Source organism: Phyllopteryx taeniolatus, chromosome 13, assembly GCF_024500385.1.
Source record: "Phyllopteryx taeniolatus isolate TA_2022b chromosome 13, UOR_Ptae_1.2, whole genome shotgun sequence".
Taxonomy (NCBI): Eukaryota; Metazoa; Chordata; class Actinopteri; order Syngnathiformes; family Syngnathidae; genus Phyllopteryx; species Phyllopteryx taeniolatus.
Window position 1 is genome coordinate 2,405,444 of NC_084514.1, and position 13,205 is coordinate 2,418,648.

The 13,205-nt window shown below is 40.4% G+C and overlaps 1 long non-coding RNA gene across 2 annotated transcripts in view; it reads left to right on the forward strand.

Moving 5' to 3' along the window:
- Positions 1 to 13,205, forward strand: part of LOC133488230 (uncharacterized) — a 134,858-nt gene that overhangs the window by 30,248 nt on the left and 91,405 nt on the right. For both annotated transcript variants that reach the window (XR_009791583.1, XR_009791584.1), the window contains exon 2: positions 6,344 to 6,456. This is a non-coding gene — a long non-coding RNA (uncharacterized LOC133488230). The remainder of the gene's footprint in view (positions 1 to 6,343; positions 6,457 to 13,205) is intronic.

The following is a 13,205-nucleotide window of genomic DNA, read 5'->3' on the forward strand; positions in this document are numbered from 1 at the left end:
AAGGAAATGATTCATAACAACTTTGTTTCCTTCTGGTCTTTGCAAAATACCAAACACGCTTTGAAACTTTTTATCCAGCAATTTTTCTGAGCAATAATTTGCATTTGTAAAGAGGTTTTCTCATTTTAGACAAAATGTATACGTAAACAAGATCCTTAATAAATTAACCTTTTAAATGTTCACCAGTTCAACATAAAATAAAATTAACCGTCAAACTGCGTGGTTTGGTTGGTCCAAATGTAAGAGTAAGACTCTGTCAGCACGGAAACAAGTTTAAGGGTATCTACAATTTTAATGTATTTATTTATTTATTTATTTAAATTGTTTCTATGTTACCTCTACACGGAACCAGCATTTTGGGAGCCCGAAAATGATCAATTTTCAGTCCCAGAGTGAATAAATCTGAAAACATTGCCCTTGTGTTTCAGTGACAACAACACATAGGCATCTTTCCTGAGACGATGACGTGGCAATCCCAGTTCTCGTGTGAATGTGCGCTAACACTGCCAACAACAACAACAAAAATGGTGCCTCGATCTTGTGCCTTTGCGGCAATCAGGGCTTTCGTTCTGAAGCAGAAATTCCACCTTGTCGTCAGTCCACACAAATGTCTGTGTTCTTGCTCTCTTCGCATTCCCTGTCATTGTTGTGAGTATGTTACCATCACACAGCCTTCTTATTCTCGTTAGTTTTTCGTAAATTCCTGTGGCAGCCTTACAGCACCACTACGCATAGCTACAGCTTTTCAATGTATTTATGTTGATACACTCCTATTGTTTTAAATGAATCTGTCTTTCTGTGGGGAAAAAAGCATAAACAAGAAAGATATAGATTGGCTCTGTTTCCATGTGGACATGGACTAAAAGAGTAAGAGTAACACTCCTCATTCTCTTATTTAATCCAGAGTTGTACAAGTGAGACATGGTGACCTCTGCTGAATATTTGTGGCATGGAAGCACGTACCTCGGGTCAAAGGTTTCCAACATGTCGATAAATCACTGCTTTTGCAACGTATAAAAAGCCACCAAGTCTCAGAGCGCCTTCCACTAGGCTCCTTCCATTAAGGTAGAATCAATGATGGGACAGAGTCCCTGTGTACGGGAATGCCGGAAAAGCAGGACAGGAGTGGAAACTCTTGACACTCACTTTCCTTCGTATTTGGCATGTCACACAAGCTGCTGGCATGTCCTCACACATCTAATTATCTGATTAAAGTGTCACTGTGAAAGCGTTGTGGCAAAATCCTTCCTTCACTGGGTTCTTTGTAAAAGAATGTACAGACATTTGGCGGCTGTGGATCAGTTGGTAGAGCGGGTCATCCAGTGACCGAAGGGTCGCCGGTTTGAATCTTAGCTCTGACTGTCCGCATGTTGTTGGGCAAGACACTGAATCCTAATTTGCTCCAAGTCGGGATGGCAGCAGCAGCCCATTAGTGTGTGAATGGGTGAATGGGAGGCTTTGGAAAGTGCTTCGGCTACTGTGATGGTGTAGATAAAGCTGAAATGAAACAGAAATTTCCCAAACAGAAATGCTTTCTGCTGAGTTAGTCTACATTTGTTGTTTCATATTGTGCTTTTAAAAAAAAATATTTTTACCAAAAGCAGCAGAAAGACAGTGCTTCTCACACCAAGCAAACCACACTATCAGAGCAATCCCGCCAAAGTTTGTTTTTAACCAAACGTGACAAGTGTGAACACAGCCTAATTGATGTTTTGTTTTACTTTACACAATTAACTTTCCTTGAAAAGTTAAAGAAACCAAATGTGGGATTAGAGTGATTAAGCATCCTGTCTCCAAGGTAAGGAGTTCTGTGTTATCCAGTCTATTAATCTGAGTATGTATTTTGTTCAAGTAAGACGATGAGGTCAGCCATCAGACTGGCCAGTGCTCTACTTCTTCTTTTATCTCGCTCTCTGTTCTGCGTCTAGTTTAGATGCTGCTTTGTGATGGAAAATCTATATGGTGCAAGAGGGCAATTTAGGAGGTTTCCAACAGTGTGGCTTTAAAGAGCAAGCAGCCGGGGCAATATCGCCTCCATACTTTAAATCAGTAGGAGAGTGTTTGAGATGGCTTTTTTTTCTCGGTCCACTCTTTCACAGGGGAGTGTAATGTAAGGAGTCACTTGCTTCTTAAAACGTTTTACGAAAACCGTTCTCCCAAAATTCTGGGGAAAATAATGTGCATAAACGTTTTGAGTTTGAGCCTCCATCATGGACACTGCCAAATAAGACCTCAATTCAGTGCTCACTGGATGAAGTCTACTTTGCTTTTTCTTTGGTGTTTTGTTGCTTTAATTTAACAAAACCTATTCCAAAATATAGGTCGTTGTTGTCATGAATGACATCTTGTGAGAACATACTTTGTGAGGACTCAGGTCAGCTAGCAAGGACTCATTATGTTATTTTTTTCTTCTGCTTTTTGTGACACTTCCTCAACAAGAGACATTAGAAAACAACTGCAGTGTCACAATATGCACCGTCACTTGCTATTGCTACAGAGATGATAATGAATGAATGATATGTTAAACAGTGACATTTTAACAGTAGGTACCAAGGGCGGAACGGTAGACGGGGAGACTGGGGATATCCCCAGTGGGCCGCTGGCGAAGAAGCAAATGAAACAGAAAGAGAAAAAGAAAAAACAACAGCGTGCATAGAGCAGAAAACAGACACACGATGGGTTTCATCCTGGTCTCTAAACCAATCAGAGATAGTGAAGAGCGGAGACACTGATTGGTCATGTGCGTGTGTACTAGGCTAGGCTAGGCTAGGCTAGCTAGGGTTTCTGACGGCGAGCCGGCAGCTGCAGTTACAGAAAATTGAGGGGCATAAATGGAATTAGTTCCAAAGTCGAATGCCACCGCGACGATGTTGGAACATTTTGGATTGAAGCCAAATGTATGCGGCCATCCTGCTAACACCAACGAACTGACATGACGACTTTGTATAACGTCGCAACAAAGACAACACAACTTGAAACCTCAAAGTGACAAAATCCATTTTAAACACAACCATCCCACCCACTTTCTTCAGCTGGGAACAAAAAAAACGCAGAGGTACTCTCTCTGGGAAATTTCGTTTCCCGTCAGCTTGCAATTATGGAACCCTTTGCCCAACAATGCAAATACAAACGTGAATATGGTGCACATATGCTCACATTATATACAGTATAGCGTGACTATTGTAAAGAGTTGTAGCTATTGAACATGTTGACAAAGCAGCGTTTAAAGGAAGGCTGCAGACTTTTAAAAAGTAGTACACATCATGATTCAAAACAGGTTGCTTTGGTCTACTTGTGTTGTCATTAATGCTGCTACTTGGCACTTTTTCTTAATCAACTGAAACCATGATTGGCAGTATATTGCCTGTTAAGGCACTAATGACTGTTTATACCATTGTGCCAAAATTTAATACTTGTAGAAGTGATATTTTTGGGAACACAGCCTGAGTTTGTTTTATTTTATATATTTTTAATCTAAGATATTTTATTTATTGTTCTACATTACAATGTCAATGTTCATTATTCTTAGAATTAGAATTAAAAGTGAATTGTTCTTAAAAAGGGTGTAGTTGAATTATTATGCTCTAATATTATATATATATCTATTATTGTCAACGATACTATAATTTTTTGTGATAGTTTTTGGGAAAATATATTGTCCGAAAAAATTTTCAATCATGACAGGCCTAAACACATTTAATATATTGAGAGAGAACAAGAGCAATGGATAACACAAAAATATGCAATATAGCCAGACCACGAAGCAAGAACCGTGAAATAGCGTAGCATTACTATATCTGTATTCTGTGATGATAAGGTGCAGGGACTCATTGTTCCTGGGTTGGGACTCATTCTTTCCATGACATGTGCATCCCGGGACTCACATAGTCACAAGTGTAAAATTATGTATGGTCCTTACTCTGTCCCGTTTGTCTTTATAGTTTTAGTTTTAGGTTTTTGGGGTTATTAACTACTCCATGAATTATGGTCCAAAAGAGCATCAAATTTGTTTTTCTTTTTTTTTTAATCATCAGGTTACAGGAAATTTGTGTTGCTGGCTAGCTTGCTCCCCACGGCGCACAGGAACTGGGCCACTCTGTCCAAGACTCCCAGGCCACTTTTTCCCCCTCAGTCCACCCCTGGTAGGTACATCGGCAGCCATTATGCCTTCATCCAAAAGTTTAGACAAAGCTTATATGGTTTGGTTAACAGAACAACTGATGGCAACAGTTTGACCATTTCCATGCATTTTCAGTATTTCCGATGGTAAAAATGTTTGAAAATCCAAACAAATCAGATGTCAACCAGCATCCAGTAATTGATTGTGTCAGACCTTATAGTTTCTGCTGTACGTCTGTACCTGTGTGCGAGTGTGTAACATTGTGAACTACATAATCTGTCTTTCTTGGGATAACCCGAAGAGCAAAAACATTCCCAGCATGTTTGTCTTCTGGGCACAATTTGAACACATTTCCTTTTTTAGGCCTTTTCTCGTCCGGTCTGCAGCGCTCCTGAGCCTGCAACTCATTCCTACTTAAGATATGGTGCATCAGGCTTAGTGGGCTGCAATTAATTCACTGCCCCCAGGGCCTCTCTGGCTTTGTATGAAGGGTCAGACTAGGTCAGGGCAGATTTTTTTCTGAGTGTAAGCAGGACTAGGTTTGTGTTGGATCAGATGAGACTGGGCTAATTCTCTCCAGCAGCTGGTCCTTTTCACTCACTGTTTACCCTCTAATGCAAAATTGTCTGCGTTTCCTTGCCTGCCTATAAAGAAATCTCTTTACACTTCAGCTGACCAATTTTATCAATTCGGTTAGTTAAAAGCAGATACGATACTTTATTTTTTTCCAGACCGTATTGATTCAGTCATGACCGTTTTGTCTGAAATAAGGGAATGCTCTAAGATTGAGTTGTGTTGCGTATCTTAAAGCCAAGCCACTTCTTTGGTTTCCGAGCCCATCATTATCTCTGGTGTCCTTGTACTGCCCCTCACCCCTTCCTCCCCTCTCTGGCTCTCACATAGCAGCTTTCCTGGTCATTTGGTTAGTCTGTGGGTCAGCCAGTGTGCTTTCTGTGACCACCACCTCTGCATGTGGGAGTTGTTTGCCGAATGCTGTGTCATCAGTGCTTTGCAGTCTTGCCCCAGAGCAAGCTAAGTCTAAACACTGCACTTTGTGGCTGAAAGGCCATCTGTCACAGGGAGGGATTCCGGCTTCTCCTCCAAAAAGCATAAACAGGGGCGGGCTGTTAAGCTGTGCTGCAGCTCACTGTCATGGAAATGCCCCATCTGAACAAGGCCATAATCCTTCACCCTCCCATCTCTGCAGCTGCTTTTTGGGCCTCCGTGACTGCCTGTGTATATTCACTGCCTATTTAGCCAAGAGCGAGCGGCCTTATGAATAACACTGAATCTGGTGCTCATCTCGTCTGCTGTTGGGTGCATTTGTATGTATGCAAAGCCTGACATCACCCTTGCACAAAGTGCTATAATTATGTAATGCATAATGTACATAGAGTGGAACCTCGAATAATCAATACCAAGAAACTCGTTGACCTCAAATATTTTCACATTTAGAAATATTTTTTTTCCATAGGAAATAATGAATATGAAAACTATTAACTGTGCAAGCGATGTTTTAAGTAATATTTTGATAGCCGTAACAGTCGAAGTGTATACATAAGGTTGCCACTGTTTATAGTACATATACACCGTAAAATTCAAGATGCTGGAGTCTTGCTGCTTTGAATGTGAGTCAGTTTATTCATTCATGTAACATCCAGTGTATATTCTCACATTCCACCACTTTTTGGATCAAAAAGATTTACTGAGGTCACACACAACCATGGTTCAAACTCAGTTTTTGTGCGACTTTAACTATAAAATTGTCCTGAAAAATACGTATTACAGTTTCCAGTGTATATTATTAGAAGCTTATATTTCAGTAACTGACACATTGGTGCTATTCTGTTGTTCTTGCATAGTAAGTCTGAATTGGGAGGCCATGATTAAAGAAATACTTTAAATGCTGTGTTTGGTTTTCAGTGATTGTGCTGTGTGCATTCAAAGTTAACTTTGTAACATCTGTCTGAAAATATTGCATCATACTATTGTCTGTTACTGACATTATCTTGTCAAAAGCTCTTTAGACTTTAAAGTAACAAGAAAATTATGCTTTTGAATTCACATCTTTTTAACTTTGATATTCTGTGATGACAACTTAATAGTTCTGTGTCACAGTAACACAATTTTTCTCTCATGTGCAGAGGTTTTACTATTTCATCCACAGCGGCTGGATTCTCAATGATAAACCATTTTCTCTCTTCTCAATCCTCCCTTTATCAGGAAGAACATGTGTTGGCTGAGCCCAAAGCGGCCGCTGAGGACAAGCAGCTGAGCGGCGGAGTGGGAGCTGGAGATCCTGACATTTCATATGTGATTGCAAAGATTTACGTCAGGTAATTATTGGGGCTGTGTCTGCCAACCTCGGGAAGATCAATTCTTTCATTCAATTCCACTTTTAAGAGGATAGGCCAGATTACCAGGGCGGCAGGCCGATGTGGACGTGGGCCCCATAATGCTCTTCATAGGTCACTAAAAATGTGTTAGAACATTCACATGTAGCATTCCTGTGAGATCAGCCGTTTGCTCTCCCCCGTTGCCATTTTCTCCCTCCCTCCCTCGTCCTCCATCTCCGGTACTAATTTTAAAAATAATTTATTAACAAAGGCAGTCTCTGCATTATTGGAAAAATTATGATGGTAATACCTGTCATTAGTATCTTTATTGACATGTTTGCAAACAATCAGTAACTCCTTTTACAAATTTTTTTAATCAATAATGCTACAGATTGAATTATTCATTGTTTTGGTCAAGGTTAGATAATGGACCTATATATGACATGCAATACAATTACACTGAAATACCATTTAAAATGTATTCACATATGTTGAACTTTTTTGTATTGGAATAACAAAATTAACGCCTCTTTATACTCTCATTGCATCACATGACCGACAAATTGGCCCCCGCGGCCCATCTGCGTAGGTTGACGCGCACACAGCAAAAATTGTTGCTGCGTGTAGAATGCCGCGGAGATCATCTCTCGTTATTGGTCCGTTTTAGTCACATGCTGTGATGACGTACTCAGCGTGCCCCTCGGTTCTACGTACCACTTACGCCGCCGCCGCCTTGATCGATTTTGCAGCATAATTAAACGTATCATCTGGTCATCTCGGTCCATTTGTTCTAGCAGACACTGTTCCACGGTCACCATTGTTGTTGCTTTGTTCCTTGTTACTGAAAGGAAAGTAAAAACGGCTACCGGAAATGGCCCCCCAAAAAAATGCAGAGGAAACTCCACCCTGTGGTGTCCTAGCCAATACAAGCTGTAGCGACACCCCCGTCTTGGAGGTGAACTGCAGTACATTTTCAAAACTGCGCACGTGGGTTGCGCTTGAGTATAAAGGCAAACTATGCGCAGGACAGCCGCAGTGACATCAGCATGGTCGCCATCCGCGTGAGTATAAAGAAGCCTTTAGCCTGAATGGTTCTCCGAGCAGGCATATCTGTTTTCTATTAGTCCTGCCTGTGTGGGAGCATACATGTCAAAGTACAAAAGTTAATCTAAAAATCTTGTTTTGCCTTTCAAAAAAGATCATATGGAATCCCTCTCCAAAATGCTTACTTTGCAAAAATTTTACAAAATTGACTTTGTATAATGACACAAAGGGGTGGATTGTGTGTATATGTGTGTTGCTGCATTAGTCCTTTTTCTGTGACTTGGATCAGATAAGAGAGAGGAGTAGTGGGAGCGTGGATGGGAAAGGCAAGCCTAAACCTCTGCATTGTTTATTTAGACATAGCAACGGGCTAGAAAGTTAACAGTAGGTGTATGGCGAATGCTCACCAGCACTGGAGAAACCTGAGCCCGCCAGCCCAAGCTCGTGTCAAGCATCTCCGTATAGAATCTCTGGCCCAACATCAGTTTTGTATCCTGGCTGTGTGTGACTAAAACTACAGCGAATTGGAAGTGACTGCTCTGGTCTCACAACTGGTGCTCTGCTCTGAAAACGTCTGTAAACACAGACCCTGACCATTGCAGCCTGTCCAGTGTTTCTAGCACCTGAGGGGGTGCGGAAGGTCAGCAGGACCCTGTCAACAGTGGAAGCTACAACTCACCTCATGCCTTGTTTGAGGAACAAAGGAAGTCCAGAAGAGACAAACACACGAAGCATCTCCCTGCAAATTACCCTACGTGATTCTTGAGCAATAAACATAATTTGTCTTATTCTTTTCCTAAGGGATCAGAATTTGACTACAGTATACACTTTTAAAAACAATTACATATTGCAAGGATTTGAGGTTACCAATAACTCTTAAAATAAATTGAACTGAATACATACATGAACAGTTTTTACTGACTTCTGATTTCAAAACTAGTTATCCATGAATTTATTGTGTACTGTATATGTAATAATATGAGGCGATCATACATTTATATGGGTTCACAGTCATAATGCCCCTCCGAGTGGATATGATAACTACAAAAATGAGTGGGTATAGATATCACTGTTATCAACAACAAATTAGATTTTGTTTAAATAGCATAGACCACCCTGAATGCAGAAGAGATTTATTTCCAAATGTGTATGGTAATATCAGGACTTCAGATCTAGAAATGGGCAATAATATTAATGAAGTTGTGATTTTACTTTTCCTCATAGATTGAATTTCATTCAAAAGATAATTACCGTAACAGTTCTGTTGCACTGACTCAATTAATGGAACCTGATAGTTTTATGGTCAAATTAGAGTATCATAACACAGCACACAGCGGTCATCGAATCAGTCCTGTGTTCTTCCATCACAGTCTGGTTTGGTGCTCCTACAAAAAAGGACAAACTCCGACAGCAACGGACAATCAAAACTGCTGAAAGGATTGTCGGTAACCCCCTACCCACTCTTGAGGACTTGCATGCTGCCAGAACTAAGACAAGAGCGTGCAAAATCCTCTCGGACCCTCCTCATCCCGGTCACCGGCTCTTCCAGCTCCTTCCCTCAGGTAGGCGCTACCGATCAATGCAAACTAGAACTCGCAGACATTCCAACAGCTTCTTCCCTCTTGCAATCAACTTCTTAAACAGCTAACCTACAATTCCATTGCAACATGCTGCCAATTTTTTTGTCTGAGTTTGTTGTCACATTTCTGTCGGGCCAATTATATATTACTCGTGCACTCACTGTAGTAGTCTCGCCACGCTGCACTATTTGCTTATCTGTTGTTGACCAATACTGGCCACTCATGCCAGAGTAGCATTTGCCCCATTTGCACACTGACTGAGGAGAATCTGCAACATTTGCACAATCAACATTGTCCCAGATTATCGCACTACTTTAAACTGCATACACTCCTTGAAGTCTCGCCGCCCTTTGCACAATGGTAGTTGCACCGGACTATTGCTATATTAGTCATTCAAACTGCTCTAAGTGCTAGAGGACTCTGCATCTTTTTGCACAATTGTCAAAAAACTTGTTGGCCTCCTGCTGCTCCTGTTTTTCCATTCCTCCCTCCCGTCGAATCTACCTGTTACCGGTGCGGACCGGGCCAGCCGAACACTCGGGACCCTGACTCGCCTTCTTTAAACGTGTTCCAGACACGTAAGTCCAACATTGCGGTCTACTAAAAGTACGGATTAGCGCATATTTGGGTTTATATAAACGAGACCAGGAGTCCTCAACGATATGCATTCACTACACGCCCATTCATCTCATCTCACGTCACAAATCCCTTCCTTTGCCAATGTTCGTAGATATCGTGTTTGTTTTGTGTTTGCCTGTGTTTTATCCTGTAGAAAGCCCTTTTCATTATTACATTTTCTATAAAATTCACCACTTGCATTGATTATATGTGTGTTTGGGTTCGGAGCGAAACCTCTAGAAAGTCTAGAACTCAAAGTTCCTAAAATGTAGCCACCTTCTGATAAGAGACTGATTATAAAGGTTTGCCGTCATTTCGCCTCAAATTCAACTTGTAAAAATATGACGGGGTGCCCCTTATATCTATCAAATATCTTGATTTATAACGCTGTAATTTAAAATTACGATAGCCCAACCTGAGTCTAGCTTCCAAACATGATCTTATGGCAATGTAGTCGGAAATCATACAAAAAAGAAAGCACTATTTTTACGTTTGCGTTTGCAGTGTGTATTAATCTTTGCCGCAACACCCTAACATAAAAATTATAAATGCCTTGAAAAATCCACAACACTCCATAAACATGGTCAACATGCTATTTTGGAATTGCTACACAGTATTTTATTTTATTTTATTTATTTTTTTTTTTAATGTAATTTTGAAGAAGTTGGGATGTGTTATTTTCATTACATTCAAAGTTTTAAGAAACCTAAACAATTTAAAAATATATTTATTAAATGACATTTTACAAAATCCTACCAAATTCCAAATAGATGGCTCATATGATACTGGTTTTGTCACTCTGTGAATTAGACGTTTTGCAAATCTTCCTATGTCTTAGCTTGTGAATTAAAGTATGGTTAGATACCATTACAGCTTTTATCATCTTAGATTGACTGTTCTTATGTCTTTTTTATTGACGAAAAAATAACAATATTAATCTGCAAAGGTTTCGCTAAACGGGGCTCTACATGACTTCATGTAACCTCTGAGTCTAGCTTCCACCTTGAGGTATGTGCTTTACTCACAAGATGAAGTTGAATTATTTCTAAAATGTATTTTCGTATAATGCTTGATTAGCTGCGTGTCACAGCTACAGTAAAAGACTGCTGATGATCTTTTTTGTTTCACCATTGCATTTGATTTCATTTTTATTCCTTTTTATTCCCTTCTCTGCCATTCTTCAGTCTCCGGTGCGTACCTCTGAGACATCTGCAGAAAGGTTGGCATTAGCATGTGAAAGGGTTCACGCAGACAATGCTATGCATTATGTATTCACAGCATTTGTATGAAATGCAGCCGCTGTCATTCTTGCTACTCTGTAATCTGTCTGCAATATTTCAGGCAGAGCAGGGAGAACAATCTAAAGTAGACACATAGGCCACTGCTACAGCGACAAAACCGTCCGCCACATTCATGAATCCCAAGAAACATCAAATGCGAGGAAGTGTCAGATCCGTCAAAGATGTCTCGTAGCAAGACATACCACCGAGGCCGTGTTATTGAGGAGGGAGAGGGTTGTTTCACTGACAGTCAACTAAGCATTTGATCTGGTAGACTTGAGTCATCATGCACTCATTTAGACACAATTTATTTCAATGTGTGGCGTGGAATAGATGAAGGAGCAGATGAGTCCCGAACACATCGACTCCAGGTTGTTTCAAAAAGGTATAGACACACAAGAGATGATTAATTAAGTTGTGTTTCTGATTTAACCAATTGGAATTAATAATGGTGTTCTGACTCCGTTTAATTGTGGTGAGAAAGTCATCTGATCCAATTTATCAAAGGACCGAATAAGGTTTGGCCGTAAAAGTCCTCATGGGGACAAAGCTACAGGTAATGTGTCAGACTTTGACCCTTGACTGTGCATGTATGCCAGGTGTGTCTAAACTTTTCCCTCCGAGGGCCGCATACAGAAAAAACGAAAGATACAATGACTACTTTGACATTCTTTCTCTGTGTCCCATGTTGTTCATGTCTTCTGTGCTCATTTATTGTGTCCACTTGTTCTCGTCAACCCACTACCTTGTGTCAACCAATCAGCTCCTTTCAGCCACTTGTCTTGTCCAGGTGTTCCTCGTTGTCTCGTCAATTTGCTTGTATTTAGTTCCCTGCTTTCTTTCAGTCGGTGTTGCTACATTTTCATTCGTAGTCTGTCATCTCACATCATGTTTCATAGTCCCGTCTCGTAGTGGTGAGTTCTTTGTCCACTAGTGTTCCTTTGTTACTTTGTATTTAGATTTTTGGACTTTGTTGATTTCGCATTTACCGCCATGATCCTTGTTTGCCTTTTTGTTTTGGAAATTATAATATTTTTTTTGTACACTCCTGCACTCCTGCCTTGCCTCCCTGCTTCTCTGAACTTGGGTCTTACACCTTTTTGCCTCCAACATTCATGTAAAACCCATGACACTTTGTTTAGTCGTAGTAATGAGTACTTCAGTGAGTTGGGATTTTGTTTTCTATAATTACTATAGGAACAAATAGCTATTTCCCTGTATTAACTGCTGATAAGAGGGCAGTCATCAAAAGTAAATAGTAATCATTACTAGATCATTTTTGATGAGTATACTGTAATGATACATTCACAAGAAGCACACAGGAGCAAAAGCAATATGTATGTGCAGTTGTGTCCTTTGCCTTTCTATTTTGAGCCCTTCTTCTCACAAGAAGTGATGGGTGATTTTGCACCCTCGGATTTGTGTGTCACAGCCAAATGTGTGTTTGCATGCCTATTAGAGAGGCCCCCTGAGGGATGAGTTTCAAAATCTTTCATCACCCCCCACCCCCCACGCTCCCAAGGCTCATGACGTAGGACTGTCTCACATTAGCAAAGACTATTGTTAATGACCATTTTCCACATTTTGAGTGTGGTTTTTGTGAACACACCATGCCAATTCATTATGAAATTCAAATTGCGTGTATGTTTTGAACACAAACCAAACAAGAGAGAAACCTTCGATGATAGCAGAGACCGACAGGTAAAATATTTTGTCATTTACAGTATTCGCCATTACCCTTGTTCACATCTTGTCCCCCGCACCCATCCCTCCTTTCCCACCCTCATTACCAGAGAACTGCTTGATGACAACGTCAATATTGATCACAGCTCAGTGAGGGACTGGCAGACATTGTGTTTACTGGGCAGAGGAAATACATTTAATGATTGCCTTCAACCCCCATCCCTCATTTTGTTTCATTTTGCATCTCTGACTCGGCAATATCATGTGCTAAGCGTTTGGTTCAATTACTCTGGGCTCTGTCTTCTTGAGTTACAATATGTAGCCCTACCCTACCTGCTATGCTACCCTTGAGTCAAATTCTTCAGAACTTTAATTTTGACTATCATAGCTATGCAGATGACACAGTTATAGCTAGCAGTGTCTCCAGATGACTACAGTTCAATTGAGGTGTTGTGTCACTGTCTAAAAGATAAATTACTGGATGAGCCAAAATTTTCTCCAATTAAACCACAACAAAACTCAGATAATTGTTTTTGGCAATAAA